Source organism: Gobio gobio (assembly GCF_949357685.1).
Source record: "Gobio gobio genome assembly, chromosome: 1".
NCBI classification, from domain to species: Eukaryota; Metazoa; Chordata; class Actinopteri; order Cypriniformes; family Gobionidae; genus Gobio; species Gobio gobio.
In genome coordinates this window covers 81,548,909-81,563,111 of record NC_137097.1, presented here as the reverse complement: position 1 = coordinate 81,563,111, position 14,203 = coordinate 81,548,909, and the positions used below count along the sequence as shown (strand labels likewise).

At 45.5% G+C, this 14,203-nt stretch overlaps 1 pseudogene across 1 annotated transcript; it reads left to right on the top strand.

Annotated features, from left to right (window-relative positions):
• The first annotated feature begins 1,215 nt into the window (after positions 1-1,215).
• On the top strand, positions 1,216-13,828 carry LOC307123450 (putative nuclease HARBI1; annotated as a pseudogene). Its single transcript has 5 exons — positions 1,216-1,649; positions 1,820-1,935; positions 2,048-2,168; positions 2,253-2,366; positions 13,722-13,828. The product of its transcript is annotated as a putative nuclease HARBI1 (transcript).
• Positions 13,829-14,203: the final 375 nt, after the last annotated feature.

Below are 14,203 nucleotides of genomic sequence, written 5' to 3'. Positions count from 1 at the left end.
AAATGTCATTAAATAAAATAAAATTGAATGGTACAGTAAAAAGCTTTGAGACAGGGCACTTCATGAACTCCTGTGCAAATATTAATCCGTAATTACAGTCACACTATTGTAACAACAACCACCACCCAGGCACCCAGCAATAAAAATATTCAGTGCAACACACACAGTAACGTTGACACTAGGGACTCGTCAATTCTCGTGCTTGATTTTAGCGTGGCAGGCGCGTTAGCAGGGCGTAAGCAGCGCATATTTTTTTCGGCGCCCATGTTAACAGATTAGAGCATTCACATCGCACGCAGAGGCGGCGCGGCAGCGCATCGTAGGAGGAGAAGCAGCAGTAGTGCCGCGATCGTTTCGGCGCCGAGTCTATTTTGCCGCGCTGCTCACGCTGATTTAAAGCCACAGTGGATTGTTCTTGATCAAAACTGACCAGATTAACATGGAAAATAACAAATTCCACCATGAAATCATGTAGTGAAGTGCCCCGTGTGTTTCACAATCACCATATGACATCCAGAGCTGTTAAAAAAATTTAAAAACACACTGCCAGAAGTTTTTGCCCAAACTTCAAAAGCCTGTTTAAATTATTAAAACTAGAAGCATATATTCACTTTAATGTTAACTTACATTTATCATGTGAACTACTTATATACAACAAGTTATATGCATATGTGTTTGGGACAGAGGGGAACACGGTCGCATTTGCAGCATATGCTGCCCATCATAAATCAAAGCACGAGACAGACGGGGCTCGGAGGAGAAGACCGTAAATGTGACATAATGTACAATATTTGTCTGCATTTGCAATATCCGCGCGAGACAAACGCTGCCAGTGTGAATCCACAATGGGGGCGCGGGCTCCGGCTCTCCATACCCACCGCTCCGCGTGCGGTGTGAAGCCGGCGTCAGAATCCGAAATGTGCCCAGATGTCCGCTTTCCAATCTTTGGGTGCGTTTTTAATACCCGTCTATCGCGGTCATCTCCCTCCGCCTCAGCCATCTTGATTGTTGTTGTTATGACCCTGGAAATAATTGAAACTTCACAACTTTATTGTCCAACTCAAGTCCAGAAAATAAACGGTGACATAATCGATTATGGCACTTTGCCGCATCGATGCTGAATCGTGCATGCCCCGCATTGCGATGCATCGCTGAATCGATTATTGTTGACACCACTAATATAGATGACGTAACTAATTCCCAGCGTCTTTTGCAATGGCTTCACCTTTTCTACCAAATCCTGTGGACATCTCCGCGCAAATTGTTAGAAGAGCACTTCGTAGTGAAAGAGTTTTTAGGGACAGACAAAATCCCCCTGACTTTCCTGATACGTACTTGTATGAAAGGTACAGATTTTCCATAGAAGGAATCGGTTATATTTGCGAACTTCTTGAGCCGCACATAACAAATGTGACTCGTCGAAGCCATGCCCTTTCTGTACCGCAAATGGTATGTATTGCGTTGCGTTTTTTTGCAAGTGGTACATACTTGTACGCGGTCGGTGATGCAGAGAACCTTGGGAAAAACATGGTTTGTCGAACCATTCGCAAGGTGGTCCTTGCACTGCAGGGGTACATAAAAAGGCTTCATTGTGTTCCCAGGACATTTATCGACCATGTCCATAAAAGAGGGCTTTTATAAAATTGCCGGTAAGATATATTGATAGGGTGACATATGAACAATTTAACCGTTCACATTCAGGTTCTTTTTTTCTTTCCAAAAGGCAGATTTTACTTAGAGCACTTATATATATTATAGGCTACATTAGCTACATATTAAGAATGATTTTAAATCTTTTTATTTTTAAATCCTGTGATAGGATTCCCTAGAGTCATAGGAGCAATAGACTGCACACATGTTGCAATCTCCATAGCTCTAGGAGAACATGAGGCTGATTATGTGAACAGAAAGTCCTTTCACAGCCTTAATGTTCAGGTAGGGCTACTATACACATGAGATGATTTTTCATTTGCATTGAGATTAACCTTTTAAATGAATAATAACTTTAACAGAAAGGACAATGATTTACTGTACATTTCATCTGCAGATGACTTGTGATCATGAATGCATGATTACAAGTTTGGATGCCAAATGGCCTGGCTCAGTACATGATTCCAGAATTTTCCGTGAGTCTGTGTTGTGTCAGCGCTTCGAGGAAGATAAATTTGGTACAGTACAAAACATCGTTTTAATTGTTCGTTTTAATTGTGACAGAAACATTTACACAATTTTCCCCTTCTGTTCCATGACAGGGCTTTTTGATGGCCTGTTGGTAGGAGACAGGGGTTATGCATGCGAGAGGTTTTTGCTAACTCCCTATCCTGACCCTCAGACAGGGCCACAAAACCACTTCAATGTGGCCCTCAGTAAAACCAGGGTCAAGATCGAGATGACCTTTGGCATCCTAAAGGCGCGTTTCAACTGCCTTCGGCGCTTAAGAGTGTCACCACAGCAACTCCTCCACCACAGTGTATTCAGGTTTCACACTTTTTTCTGTTTGCTGCAAACAAGTTATGATAAAATGTTCACAAAAATAATAAAAGGTTGTGGTAAATACTCACCACTTTGAATTATATTTTTATATTTTGTCTTGATCTGCTGCCAAGAACGTTTGGAGTTGGGGTTGCATCTAAAAGTCAATGAATATCATTTTTTTAGGATGTAATAGCCTATACATTCACACATATGTTGTGTGTGTGTGTGTGTATATATATATATATATATATATATATATATATATATATATATATATATATATATACACACACACACATTTCATCTTAGCATTTAAAACATTTTTTAAATCAAAAGTTGTAACTGTTAACATTAGTGAGGCCTAATGCACAGTGAAGTAACATGAACAATGGTTTTGCCATTACCATTAACAAAGAAAAATAAATGCAAAACTATTGTTCATTGTTAGTTCATGTTAGCTTATGCATTAACTTATTTTAACAAATACAACCTTATTGTAAAGTGTTACAAGCGAACACATACATATAGGCTGCATTACACTGCAAAAAATGCTCTTCTTATTTAGTATTTTTTCTTGTTTCCAAAATTATTAAATCAAGATGCATTTACTAGTTAATTAAGTGACATAGGATTTATTTGTTTTCTTAAAAATAAAATCAAAATAAAGTGAGTTTTTGCTGAAAACAAGCAAAATTATCTGCCAATGGGGTGAGGAAAATAATCTTATTTCTGTTTGGGACAAAACAGAAATTTTCTAGAAAACATATCTTATGTCATGTAATTATCTAGTAAATGCATCTTGATTTAAGAATTTTTAGATATTTAGACTAGAAACAAGACAAAATTACTAAGTAAGAAGAGCATTTCTTTGCAGTGTATATACACATCATTTTACATGAATGACCTAAAGCCTAGAATGTTTTTTTTTTAATATTTTTTTTTTTACTTACGCATTAATGCAATCAATTTTCCTCCAAACATTCTTCTCTTGCTTTGGCAGCAGAGACAGTGTTACTGCGTGCTTGAAATACACTTTTATATTCTTCATATTTCTGAAGAATAAGCTCTTGCTCCTCCGCGGAAAAATATATGGCTCTCGCTCTATCCATATCGAACGCGATTGGTTGTTTAGTGCCGACGTCACTCTTTTATGTGCATGTGCGCGTGAAGTAATCATTAAATCCTGAGTTGACAGAGAAAGTTGATGAGCTGCGTCACGGTACCAATAAAGCCTGATTGCATCGGTTTGGTTTTGTCAACTCAAAACTAATCCTGTAACCCTGAGTTTGTTCAACTACCTTCATGGTATAGGCCCCAGGTCTGAATGAACTCAACACATGTTCCTCTCATGCTCGCTGCTGCTGCACTAAATGTTTATTTCAGGAGGAAGACGCCAGAAAAGACGCTCCAGTAGCGCTGAGCCCGATGAGAACAATACAGAAATGAGCCTGTCATTTCATCAAACTGTATAAAGTGTGTGTGATGGTGTGTAAATATAAGGAGAAATACCGCGAACTGCTCGACTCACCTCAGAGACTCGACGCTGAAACTCAATGGGGGAGGGGCGGCGCGCGCGAGCAGTCACATCATCGGCCGCCAACGCACGCGCGTATGGGACACCCCAGGATTGCAGATTTGCATATTTACTAGTGGCCTATTATACAGTCTTATGATGGATAGATGCACTTTTATGGACTTCATAAACGAGGCAACATTCACTTCCATTATATAGCTTGGATTAGCCAGGACATTTTTTAATATGACTCCCATTCTGTTCGTCTGAAAGAATATATGAATAAGTCATATACACCTAGGATGACTTGAGGGTGAGTAAGTCATAAGAATTTTTTTAGCATAATTATCCCTTTCAATTTCCTAGGATAGTTTTACAAACTTTCATCAGAGACAACGTCTCTGGTTACGTATGTAACCTATGTTCCCTGAGAACAGGGATCGAGACGCTGCATCAGCTGACGCTACGGGGGAACATCTCCAGCGTTACAGGTGCCTGAAATCACAATCACAAAACGTCAATCCTATTGACCGACGACAGCCTTTGACGTCATCAAGGTGCAACCAGGAAGTATAAAAGGGCGCCTTGCCAGCATGACAATATCTAAATGTCTGAAGGGGCTGTTTGGCAGGCAAGCCTTGAGGCATGGCAAAGCGACGCAGCGTCTCGTTCCCTGTTCTCAGGGAACATAGGTTACATACGTAACCAGAGACGTTCCCTTTCGAAAGCTGACGCTACGGGGAACGATATACCAACGCCGCCATGCCGAAAGGAGTGCATGCCCACTGGCAGTGACAACTGTCAGGACAAGCAAATTCAACTGAAATGCCTGAACCACTCCCCTTCTGGTCACATTAGGCTGTCAGTGACAGCGCTACCTACGGTCAAAGCCCAAGCTATAAACCTGAGAAGGAACCTTCGCATACCATATGAAGTCCTACCCTGGCCGCTCGAAGGCCTGGAACCAGCCCATTCGACAGAAGGGGTTCCTTTAAGGGAACGTGGCAAGGGGACCCGAGGGAACCCGTGCCAGTCACTATTCGGGAAGAATTCACCGATTGCCACCAGGGAGGCCTGACCTAGCGACCTCTATGTGGGACACGTCAGTTCGGCCAGTCCCTGTCTGTTTAAGTACAGAGCCTCTGGTACTTGCCTCCGGAGAGACATCCTGCTAGGGTACTGCAAAAAGGCAGTGTCCTCCACCAGCCGGACCTCAGAGACCGGTTATCCTGGAGAGCAGCGCTCAGCGAAGTGCTTTCTAACCTTTGCTAGCGAGGGGAGTTTAGCCGCTCGATCCTAGGATCTACCAAGCACTTATTTTAAAACTTATTTTAAAACGCGCCCCCCATCCTTAGCAAAGCCTAGGCCAAGTGGTGCGGTGCTAAACCTGCACTAGATCTACCCAGGGCTCGGGAAAGAAATATTATCACCCCTTACATAAAACAACGGGGCCCCGAAACCCATCTCAAAGCCCAACAGGGCTGGGCGCAGATCTCACTACAGCTCACGCATTAGTGCTTAACCCGGTCGTAATGCTACTTTACAACGTGCTCAGGAAGCCGAACAGGCCTACAGGCTGATCCTAACTGGGAGGCCTCGAGGGGCCTACAACCGACGGATCAGTGCCAAGCGGCTATAAGCTCACAGAAGACTCTCACTTGAGAGGAGCTCCCAAGAATGCCTGGTAGGTAACCATGCTGTAGGCGATCTATGAGAGTCCCTTCCTGTATGGACCGCATAGTAGCAGCGTAGTCTCGTCATGCTAGGGTATGAACACCGCCTTCAGGTGCTACCGGCTAGAAACCGGAGCCTGATAGCAGGTGACCACCAGCTGTCAGCGCAAAGCCAGTTATGTGTTCCCTCCTAGGGAACTCGTCCCCCAGGGAGGCCAGAAGGGGCCTCCACCTGGTAACCCGTGCTGACTGCTCACGTGTCCAAACCGCGGAGCTCACCCTCAGGGAGGCCTAGCAGGCCTACCACTTGACAGCAGTCGTGCTAGCCCTTGAGGTAGCTGGGAGAACAGGGACTCGCTCCGTCAGGGAGGCCTAGCGAGACCTAACACCTGCTAGTCGTTGGGCGTTCCTCCAGGGAGGCTTAGTTAGGCCTACCACCTGACAATAGGTGCCCTAGAGATAGCTTTTCACAGTGACTAGACTCATCTAGTGACTGCGAACAGGAACATGCCCTTAGAGGAGGCCAGGTGAGGCCTCAATCCAATAGCGAATCTCCCAGGGAAGCCCATGCCGCTTGCTACCTGTTAGCAAGTCTTGCTACCACGTGTCACCGAAACTGGGGACCGGGGAACGATCTCAGGGAGGCCCAGTGCCTACGACCTGATGGCAGAATGTGCTAGCCTCCAGGGACCTCGGCCACCTGGAGCCCGGGAACACCTCCTCAGAGGAGGTCAAGTGAGCCTGCCTACCCCACAGCAGGTCCTTAGGGAGGCCTGGTAATGCCTTCCACCTACAAGCAGCTCGTGCCAGCCGTCGAGGGACTGACGCCTCAAGAATGCCCCCTCGGGGGAGACTGAGTGTGGCCTGCTACTCACAGCAAACTCTCAGGGAGGCCTGGAGGGGCCTACCACCTGAGCCAAGGTGACCCAAAAACGGGAGCCTACCCCTCAGGGAGGCCTGGCAGGGCCTACCTCCAAATAGGAGGTATGCAGGTTCTATGAACCCTGCCGTGGACAGAAGAAGGCTGGCTGCTGCACCCAGGCTGACAGTAGCTGTCAGCTGCTGAAGAAGAACTGGACATCCAGTTATCACCTGGGGACTCATCCCCAAGGAGGCCAAAGTGGGCCTACTAGTTGACGAGGTTTTCGCTGAAGTTTGACGTCGATGGAAAGTCGCGACGGCGAGACTCCCTCCTGAAGTCTGCTGCCCAGACTGCCCAAGCTGGCTACTCACAACCAGCTGGCCTTCACACGCCCGCACCTGGGGCTGGCTCCATCCCAGAGGCTAAAGGGCCTCCGCGATAGCGCAGTCTCACAGGGCAGTGCCTACAGACATGAACCTAATCACATTGCCAACAGCAGTGCACTCAGCGAACAAATGCTTAGAAACCCTCTAAAGCGAGGGGAGTACAACTTATGTCACCTGCTTCAGGCGGCCGCCTTACTTTCTCATACAGCGGTCTGCCGTTCATGCAAGGACGTCAGCCATTGGTAATGCTCGGGCCTCAGGGGAGCATTCGATCAAACCGTCATGCAGAAGGTTGCGATGTTCAGCTCGACCCGAGCCCTAAAGGAGGGGGAGCAGAGGACATAGAGCAGAGGGTAAAAAACATAATACGAATATGTAAAAACTAAAAGTCTTAGATGCACACAGCGAAAGACGCTCAACCCCGCCCCACGACCACTGGCAAGGTCGCTATTCCTGCTGCAACACCTACACTGCATTACTAAACAACCCCAGAACGCAGAGAAGGGGGAAGGCCTTGGCCGGACTACTCTGTACTAAGAGGTGGCTGAATCAAGGATGCAGAAAAGCAAGCACTGTTCTTATACTTAAAAGACAGGCCCGGGGCGACAATACCTGCCTTTAAAGGAAACGCCCCCCATCCTTAGCAAAGCCTAGGCCAAGTGGTGCGGTGCTAAACCTGCACTAGATCTACCCAGGGCTCGGGAAAGAAATATTATCACCCCTTACATAAAACAACGGGGCCCCGAAACCCATCTCAAAGCCCAACAGGGCTGGGCGCAGATCTCACTACAGCTCACGCATTAGTGCTTAACCCGGTCGTAATGCTACTTTACACTTAAAGCTAGGAAAACAAAAAACTCGCCCCCACACTCCACAAGCCCGCGAGCAGGAGCGGCAAATACAAACACTCACATAAGTGAGAAAGATAACACGGAGAGGCGGTTGGTCTCTACTAGCTAAAGTATAGCATTATGCACAAACATATAATGTTGCAAAAAAGATAATTCTTAGCTTACTCACGGGGAGCTGCAGGCCCTGCGATGTCGAACGATGTTCCATATTCCCCCGAAAATGGGATCCTGAAAAACATAGCTAATAATGTTTCACCCTTCTCGAGGGGGACTCACCACTCGCTCCTCACGGCGCTTCAACCCAGCCATCAAGCTAGTATACGACCACCATCCTGATGGGGGCGCTTTCACCAAACAAACCAGGCGGGCCGTCAGAATCTTACATTTTCTGCTCATCATTGGCCCACCGGCCTGATGTAAAGTGCCCAGGGGAAAGCACAGGAGGAAGGGAAAAAGGCAGCGCTCATCTGCGCGCCCTAGGAGGCGGAGTCCGCTGCCTACGCTGGTTCCGGTTACCAGCACCGGCTTCCTTCCTCTTTTTGTTGCGGGTGTCCCGCCGCTCGAGAGGTGACGCTGGTTCGCTGGTCCCGTCTCCAGTCCTCAGACCGTGACGGGCCAGGGACACCCGACTGCCTGGGCGCGGTCCTGGACCTCAGCGGGATGCATGTTCTAAATGCAGCCGAGCGCGCCTTCACCTCCCTGAACTTTCTGACCACCGCCTCCACGGAGGTGCCGAAAAGTTCAGAGGGCGAAACTGGGGCATCCAGGAGAAAGGACTTCTCTTTCTCTCCGATGTCCGCCAGGTTCAACCACAGATGTCTCTCCGTGGCTACCATTGCCGGCATCGAACGACCGATGGCAAACGCAGTTTGTTTGGCAGCCCGGAGAGCGAGATCCGTGGTCCGGCGCAACTCGGTCACCGCATCAGGGGTTAGTCCATCCCCCTGATTGAGGTCCCCTCAGCAGGTCCGCCTGGTAGGCTTGTAACACCGTCATGGTGTGCAAAGCCGCCCCAGCGTGACCCGCTGACATGTATGGGTGGGAGCCCTCAGTGTCGACGGCCGCCCAGAGGCAAAATAGTTCACAAACGTCTCATCCACGGGCGGCAACGACACATATCCAGCCTCAGCCAGTCCCTCGACATCAGCGAAGTAAGCTCGCTGATGCCGATGGATGCGGGCTGAATAAGGCTTCTTCCATCCCTTCGAGATCTGCTGATGGAGATCTGGAAGAAATGGAAGACTCCCGGGAGCTGGGCGGTCATGAGTGGAGAGAAACCGGTCGTCCAAGCGATTCGGATGCACAACCTCTCTCCTCGCCCCTCGTGATCTGGATCGTCATCCGCGAGCACTACACCAGTCTCAAGACGACGAGCTAGATCCATCTGGGAACCCCAGGACTTCAGACGCCGCTCAGCCTCAGCTCGAGCAGGGCCGTCCCCAGATGCTGAACTCTCTCCCCTCGAGAAGAGGGCCAGACGAGAGAGGAAAACGCTCGCAGTTTGCACAGGAAGCTCCCTCGAGAACTTCCCGTGCATGCTCCTCACCCAGACAGTAGACACAGAGTGTGTGTGTATCCTCAGGTGTTAGATACCTGGTACACGGGTCCACACATCTGCGGAAGTGGCGTTGCTTCTGAGCACACTTCATTGCTGCATACACTTTCGACGCTTCACGTGAAATAGGCAAACAGTCCCTGAAGACGAAAAGATACTGTCATGTTGACAAGGCGCCCTTATATACATCCTGGTCGCACCTTGATGACATCATAGACTGTCGCCGGTCAATAGGATTGACGTTTTGTGATTGTGATTTCAGGCACCTGTCACGCTGGAGGCGTTCCCCGTAACGTCAGCTGACGCAGCGCGAGTTCCCTTTCGAAAGGGAACCAGGGTTCTCTACAAAGGCGAATGGCAGGCCACTCATTGCAATCATTTGTGCTATCTTGGCTGTGATGTCCTGCACTTTCGCGCTGTCACAGGGCAAGTTTTCTCTCCTTTCTCTACTTTCCAGTAGTTGGCGATGTCTGAACACGTAATACGCATGCACATGACGTCACCTTTTTCACACATTTGCGTTTTTCTAGTTTACACTGAGAAAATAACAGTATCATTTTCAAAAACTTGCACTTTGAAACCAAGTTTGCATTGTCGTGTAAAATTTGTATTTTTAGATGAAAACAGTGTCTTGTAAACGTCACCGAATGTGAGGACATGATTTAGAAAGGCACACACCTGTCTATATAAGGTCCCACAGTTAACAGTGCATGTCAGAGCACAAACCAAGCCATGAAGTCCAAGGAATCGTCTGTAGACCTCAGAGACAGGAATGCTTTGAGGCACAGATCTGGGGAAGGGTACAGAAACATTTATGCAGCATTGAAGGACCCAATGAGCACAGTGACCTCCATCATCCGTACATGGAAGAAGTTTGGAACCACCAGGACTCTTCCTAGAGCTGAGTGATTGGGGGAGAAGGGCCTTAGTCAGGGAGGCGACCAAGAACCCGATGGTCACTCTGACAGAGCTCCAGCGTTTCTCTGTGGAGAGAGGAGAACCTTCCAAAAGAACAACTATCTCTGCAGCTCTCCAGACAGAAGCCACTCCTCAGTAAAAGGCAGAAGGACTCTCAGACCACGGGAAACAAAATTCTATGGTCTGATGAAACTCTTTGACCTGAATGGCAAGCCTCATGTCTGGAGGAAACCAGGCACCGCTCATCACCTGGCCAATCCCATCCCTGCAGTGAAGCATGGTGGTGGCAGCATCATGCTGTGGGGATGTTTTTGAGTGGCAGGAACTGGGAGACTAGTCAGGATTGAGGGAAAGATGAATGCAACGATGTACAGAGACATCCTTTCTGAAGACCTGCTCCAGAGCGCTCTGGACCTCAGACTGGGGTGAAGGTTCATCTTCGAACAGGACAACGACCCTAAGCTCATGGCCAAGATAACAAATGAATGGCTACAGGACGACTCTGTGAATGTCTTTGGGTGGCTCAGCCAGAGCCCAGACTTGAACTTGATTGAACATCTCTGGAGAGATCTGAAAATGGCTGTGCACCGAAGCTCCCCATCCAACCTGTTTGAGCTTGAGAGGTCCTGCAAAGAAGAATGGAAGAAACTGCCCAAAAATAGGTGTGCCAAGTTTGTAGCGTCAAACTCAAAAAGACTTGAGGCTGTGATTGGTGCCAAAGGAGCTTCAACAAAGTATTGAGCAAAGGCTGTGAATACTTATGTACATGTAATTTTTTTGTTTTGTTTTTTATTTTCAATACATTTGCAAAGATTTCAAACAAACTTCTTTCACATTGTCATTATGGGGTATTGTTTGTAGAATTGAGGAAAAATAATTAATTTAATCCATTTTGGAATAAGGCTGTAACATGAAATGTGGAAAAAGTGAAGCGCTGTGAATACTTTCCAGATACACTGTACTTGTTTCTCTCAGAGTTTATGTACAAGAGAATGAAATAAGAAAGTGATGTCGATTGAAAATTAAACATGGCTTGAGTCCGTGTGTTTAGCTGCTCTAACAACTCCAGAGAGGATTCAGGACATTCAGATACTGATTCTAGTGTGAATTTAACCACTGAAATACACACCTTGATTCAGAGAGTCTGTTGCTGTAATTGATGTTAAAAATATTAAAAACAAAATGGAAAAAGAAAAACACATATTTTAATTCATGAACACAATATCAAGGCATTTCTTTTACAAACTGGGACTGATTTATTTCAACATCTGTGGTCTAGAGCAGGTCTATGTTTGTGTGATCCTCAGTTCTGGGGCTGAAAGCTGGTCACACTAACATGGGATGACTTGTGTTTAATAAATGCTGATTTAAATCATTTAAGATCAAAAACTCAGTTCTTTCAATCACATACAATGAAAGAGAAAGCTTTAAGGTGACTTCCTGTTTGTGTGGGGAAAGTGAATGATTGAGGTCTACAAAGTCAATAGTTTGATAAGCTCTTTCTCTGTAATTGGCTCTGTAAACCACAGAAATAAGAATGACATGTTGTGTAGTGAATACAGGTTTGTGTGCTGCTGCTGTCCACTTAGAGCTTTGAGGAGTTAATTTCTGGTTTTCTGTAGAAATTAAAGGATGGATTTTTTGTTCAGATACACCATATTCTGCCCCACTTTATATTAGGTGGCCTTAAAGGGTTAGTTCACCCAAAAATGAAAATTCTGTCATTAATTACTTACCCTCATGTCGTTCGACACCCGTAAGACCTCCGTTCATCTTCGGAACACAAATGAAGATATTTTAGTTGAAATCTGATGGCTCTGAAAGGCCTCCATTGGCACAATGCACGGTACACTCTCAAGACCCTTAAAAGGTACTAAAGACGTCGTTACAAAGTCCATCTCACTACAGTGGTTCTACAATAACTTTATGGAGTGACGAGAATAGTTTTTGTGTGCAAATAAACCCTAAATAACGACTTATATAGTGATGATGATTTCAAAACACGGCATCATGAAGCTTCGAAGCGTTATGAATCAGTGAGTCGAATCATGATTCGGATCGCGTGTCAAACCGCCAAACTGCTGAAATTTGGCGATCCAAACTGCTGAACGGAGGTCTTACGGGTGTCGAACGACATGAGGGTAAGTAATTAATGACAGAATTTACATTTTTGGGTGAACTAACCCTTTAAGTACTATGTACTTACATCAAAAAATAAGTACAATGTACTTACTGTGTTCAAGTTGTATTGCAAAACACTTTTGCTGATATTGAGGTGGGATACGGGTAGAGTTAGGGACAGGTGTGGTGGTATGGGTAAGTTTAAGGGTAGGGTTAGGTGTCAGGGAAGTGTCAACTGTGTAATTACAAATGTAACTACAGAAATTAATTAAAGACGTAATTACATGCAGGTATTTTTTTAAATGTAAGTACAATGTAAAAACATGTATGTACACAATAAGTGCATTGTATCAAATGATTAATTAAAATGTTAGTACATAGTAGTTAAGGCCACCTAATATAAAGTGGGACCCCATATTCTGGAAAAAGCATTTAAGTAATAAACATTCATCTTAGCCCTGCTTTTTACTAGTGTGTTTGTTTGTAATAGTTCTCATAGCAGCTCATAACAGTCTAGTTATGATTATTTTGTATCAAAATGGTGTATACTCACTGAAAAATCTGATTAAAGAGCTACATTTTGTAGATAATATTTGTAATGATAAAACTGGTCTGTGAGAGCCAGTGCAAACCGCTGAAGTGAGAGACGGATGGGTGTTGGGTTGGGTGAGAGATGAAGCGAGGATACAGTTGCGCAAAGAAGCAATGGGCTTTATTAATAGTAAAAATAAAACAAAACAAAAGACTAGACAGACTAAACTTGACAAAAATAACACATGTGGTAACATTAAGCAACAATCTGGAACATGGCTGCAAACACAAGGAGAATAAATAGGGAGTGAATACAGCAGGTAACGAGGGAGGACAGGTGGGGCAAATTAATCAATAATCAGACAACAAGGTGGGTGGGGTTAGACAATAGACATGAGAGCACATGGCACATGAGAACACTCAAAAGCCGTGTGTTCACACAAAACATGACAACATGAAAGCACGCTGCCTGTGAAAAACACAAACCACGTGCTACACAGAACACAACACACACGGACAGAAGAGTGTACGGCTCGAGCGAACTCGTGTGCTCAAAATAGAATACAGACACACAGAGCATGAATCCAAATCACAAAACTGAAACCAAACTAGACCGAAGGGGTGGGATCCGAACATCACACTTCCTACACAAAACCACTCACGTGGACAGAAGAGCGCACTGCTTGAGCATGCTCGAAACTGCACACTCACACAAAAACAAGACAATACAGCAGCATCAGGGCTCTGTCACAAAACCAAGAGTAAACTAGACCGAAGTGACAGAACCCTGAGAGATGATGTGTGACAGTGATCATGTGATCATGAACCTTGTGTAGGAGCTGCTGATGTAGTTGGGCTTGAGTCTGAGCTGCTGAATGGAATCAGTGTTGATGAATCAACTGCAGAAGATGAATGTTCAGAAGAATCATATTTTCATACTTGATCATGACATACAGTTTGTGTTCCATCATCACAGTTTACAGTGGCAGTTATTGGGAAGAGATGTGTTACTATAATAACTAGGGATGCACCGAATCCACATTTCTGGGGTTCGGCCGAATACCGAATCCACTGGTTAAGATTCTGCCGAATCCGAAACCGAATACCGAATCCTACTCCCATCCCGTCCATTAACACAGTAAACACATTAATGAAGTAAACAATGTCCACAGCAGTGTATTTTTCATTTTATTTTATTTTAACAAAAAAAAAAAAGATTAGGCAACGTTATGCCAGGATGACAAAGTGGGAAAAACTATTTTGACAATTACCACAGGCTTGTTTATTTCAAGATCCAAATCAATATCCACAGTATTAG